This window comes from Adiantum capillus-veneris, chromosome 14, assembly GCF_014529385.1.
Source record: "Adiantum capillus-veneris isolate H3 chromosome 14, ASM1452938v2, whole genome shotgun sequence".
NCBI lineage: Eukaryota > Viridiplantae > Streptophyta > Polypodiopsida > Polypodiales > Pteridaceae > Adiantum > Adiantum capillus-veneris.
In genome coordinates, this window is record NC_140944.1 from 78889144 (window position 1) to 78893893 (window position 4750).

A 4750-nucleotide genomic window follows, 5' to 3' on the forward strand; every position below is an offset into this window, starting at 1 on the left:
ACTTTTGACCTTTTCATTTATCTTTGCGAAATCCCTATCCTGCATCTACCCATAATGCTCCAATGCGCTCATCCTATCGAATTGAACCTCTTGTAACTACAAGAGCCTCTCTTTGAATGCATCACTAGGCGGCCCAAGCAACTTCTCTAGCATCTTGACCGCATGCAACTCTACTTCTAGAGGCAATAGTGCTTCCTTTACATATACCAAATGAAATGGAGTAAACCCTGTACCTGTCTTCACCGAAGTACAGTAAGCCCATAATGCACTAGGCAATTCTAAATCCCAATTCTTTCCTTGGTGCTCTATCACTTTCAAAAGAATTTGTACCAACTCACCATTGAATCTTTCATTTAAGACATTACACTGTGGGTAATAAGGAGTGGTATGCTGATGCCTAATATTCATCTTTGCGCATAAAAAGTCTAGCAGTTTAGCTTTAAATCCTGGCCCCTTATCCGAAAGTAGCTCTAGTGGCACCCCAAACTTGAAACATATTTCATCGTACAAAAATTTTTCCACATCCTTTGCAGTGATGTTTTTTTACTGCTATAGCCTCTGCCCATCTAGAGAGATAGTCCACTTCAATAAAAATATAGCTTTTGCCCTTGCTTGTGATAGGTTACGGGCCAATTGCATCAATCCCCCACTTTTCAAACACATCAAACGCCATAATGGTTTTTCGTAGCTCTGGCTTCAACACTCTCTTTCCAAATGCTTGACACCTATTGCAAGACCGACACCAATGGTGAACATCCTTGTGCAAACTAGGCCATACATACCCCTCTTGCAAGATCTTATGCAAGGTGACCTTTAGAGCAAAATGACCGCCACATGCGCCTTCATGATTCTCTTCCAACACTCTATAAAGCTCTTCCCACCAAGGTACATGCCTCAACACGAGATCAGACCCTTTCATGTATAATACATCACCAATCAATTTGTACCTGTATGCTCTACGCACAAATCCATACTTCTTAGACTTCTCAATGTCCATGGGAATAATTCCTTTTAGCAAAAACTCCTCTTCTTGAGCCAAACTTTCCTGGCCATGATAAAGAGGTAATTTGGTCCTCAACACAAATAGCTCCCCAATCATGCTTTGAGCTGCTTCATGTGCCTCTCCATTTAGAGCACGTTCAATGTGTCTGATGCTCCATGCTTCGAACTTTTTTAATAGGCCTTTAATTATGAAACACATTTCCTTCAATGAGTTGTTCTTGCTCTTCCACACACCCAGCACTTGCTTCACAACTAACAAGGCATTTTCTTTTATGCTCAACCTTCTAATCCCATGTTTCAAAAAAATCTGTAATCCGGCTTCCAATGTAGCATATTCAGCCTCATTGTTACTATGTACATCCAATTTGAACCCTCTCTTGCATACTAGCTTCCCCTTTGGATCATAAAGTGCTATACCCCCTGAAGCCGCATCAAGGCTCTTTCTGTATGAGCCATCAAAGAACAAAACATGTGCATAGCTGATCTATGGCACTTCTTCGACAACCTTTCTCACCACCTCTTCCTTAACAAGGAGGGGATTCTCCTTGTAAGTCAACAAATCAGCTAGGGTAGCCCTTGTACTATCTTCCACTAGAAAAGAGAACTCAAACTCTTGCAGCTCAATTACCCATTTCTTCACCACATTTGACATGTTAGTGCCATTAATTAATTGTGGCAAAAAGGCATAACTTGTCAAGAAAACAAAAGGTCGTGGTAGCAAGTGATGATGAAATCGTCGACAAGCAAATATTACACTCGCCATCACTAGCTCTACTTCCGAGAATTTTCTCTTAGCTATCAGCTTCACTCGGCTTGCACAATACACTAGCCTCATATAATGGCTACCCTTTCCCTTTTTCAATAGCATGGATCCAATGGCATCATCCCCTACTGATGGATTTACATAAAACACTTGCTCCCAATCAGGAGCCTGCATGGCTGACAACCCCCCTAACACCTCTTGAAACACTTCTTCACACTTGTCATCCCACTGCAATGGATCATGCTTTTCCACTTGCTGTAATGGATAAAGGAGCTGTGAAGACAATGGAATAAAACGCACCATATACTTCACTTTGTGTATAAAGGTTGCCAATTGCTTTGTACTCGTAGGTGATGGGAGAATAATAATAGACTTAACCTTGTCTGGATCAGCCTCAATGCCATTTTATGACACCATATGGCCCAATAACTTCACCCTTGGCTGTGCTAGATGAAAGTTCTTGGGATTTAGTTGTCCTCCACATTCATCATATCGAGCCAATACCATCTGCAGCTTCTCATGATGTTCAGTCCTACTGAAGTAGACACAGAAGTCGTCCATAAAAGCTTTAACACAACTACCAATGAATGGTGCCAATACCCAATTTGCTCTCTCTTGATAGAAAGATGGTCCATTTGACAACCCAAATGGAAATACCGTGTAGCAATAGCAATCCCATGGCGTAATGAAAGTTGTCTTTGTTCGGTCTTTAAGAGAAATCTTCAATTGAAAATAGCCTGAAAAACCATCACACACATTGTACCTCTCATAACCTGCCACACTGAATCCAAGATTTGATCAATGAATGGAAGAGGGTATGGGTTCTTCTTAGTGGCTGCATTTAAGGGTTTAAAATCTACACAAATCCTCCACTTGCCATCCTTCTTTGGACTGACTACTACTGGACTCACCCATTCTGTGGTCTCCACTGGGACTATACCTTCAGTAACTTGTCCACATCTTCCCGCAAGGCTTTCATTTGCTCTTGACCCATCCTTCTTATCCTTTGCCTCACTGGCTTAGCACCTTCTTTCAGCTCTATATGCATCTCTTCTCCCTTGAACTCTCTGATCTCTTCGTATGAAGTAATGAAAAAATCAGGAAAACTAACCAGAATGTGCAAATATATCTCCTTCTCCATAGTTGAGAGGTCTCCACTAATCATTTGTGTCATCAATTGCTGCTTCTTTGACAATTCAACCTTGGTTTGCATTAGCCCTTCAATCACTTCATAAGGCCCTTCACTTTCATCTTCAACCTCATTTGCAAATGCGACTAAACCAAACTCCTGGGTTTCTTTGTCCATCAAAAGAAATGCAACATCAGCATCCTCATCACTGCTGGTAGTACTATCATTGTCCTCATCAGTCACTATGGAATAGTCTTCATCACTAGACTCATCCTCATCTTCATAAAGCTCCTCCAATCGTTTCCTTGTGTCCATATTATGTAGCTTCTTGGCACCTGTCTTTCCATAGAGGCTAATTGTACCACAGCTCCAATCTTGAATAGCTCCCACTACACGTAACCATGGTCTGCCCAGTATAATAGGATATCCTCCCAACCCCGCTGGCATCACATGAAAATCAACCACCACCTTTGCACATATGCCTCCACTTCTAAGCTCTTTACAACACTCAAACATTTTACTTTTTGATGGTTTGCCAATCTGATCCAAAAGCCTCACACCCCAGTCACTGTAAGACCCATCTTCTCAACGCATGAGTTTGTTATGACACATATTTGGGCTCCACCATCCACATAACCTTGTCCCAGAGTTTTCCTTTTATGCCACATGTCTACTATTGGACAAATGTCTGGTAGCTCATCCATTGCCAACACCTGTACTGAACCTCTCTCTAGCTCTTTCTCCATTGGGTTAACCATCCTCTTCCACTGTCACTTTAGCTTAGGCACCATCTCTATAAGCTTTCCAAAAGTAACATCTACTTTCCTGCTTGTCAGATCCTCCTTCAAGTCATAGCTTAATTGGCCATCCCTTACTGGAAAATCTGAAACATGAAACTTGCAACGAGCCCTTCTTTTCCTCTTGGCCTTGACATCCTCGCTTTCATGGCTCTTTCCCTTCTTCTTACTAGGACCTGGGGCACTTCTTCCTTCCTTGTCCTCTGTGGTCCTCTTCCCACCATGCATCACTAATGTATCCTCTAGCTTTGATGCCTTCTCCAAGGTGACTACACTTATCACTTTTGTCTTTCCCTTTTCCTCCTGTGTTAATCCACTGGTTCCTTCTTCTCCCTTAATTTCAATGCCATAATCATTTGACCTAGCTAGCACCTGTCTTGGCAATGGATACATGTCTCCCCCCATCCTTGGTGGTTTATCACATTGCGGGCTGATGTGGTCCAACTCTCCACAATTATATCATGTGGGCGTCTACCTCCGGAACCTACCATTGCTTTGTCCAACACCATTCCTAGGTCTTTCTTCACCTCCTGACTGATTTGGCTGATTTGCAAACCTCCCTCGACCTCGATTATTTCCCACTTGACCTAGCATGTTTAGGCTGAGATTCTTCATTAAATCTACCACTAGCCTCATGTCTTGCCTTAGCCCATCATCTTGCACTGCTGTAGTGACCACTGCTGGCATAACTTGAGGAGTAACAGGAACCACTGGTTCATGATGAACCCCTGGCATGCGACCTTGTAAAGAGTCCATAGGCTGAAATTTAGACCTCATGGACAAAGACTCTACTGGCTCATTTTCCTCAGCTTCCACTCTTTGTTCCTTGCTACCTCTAGTGAATCTTCATATGTCCTAGGATTCTTTAGCTCCACTCTCCAATGTATATTCTCCCAAAGACCAACCAAGAACCTGTCCTTCTTCATCATGTCAGGTGGGGGTACTTGTGGTGCTAAGTCCTTGCACATCCGCTCCCATGCCAATGAGAACTTACGTATGCACGCATCTACTGTCTCACCTTCCTTCTACACCAAACCTTGTACTTCTTGCCACACTTTG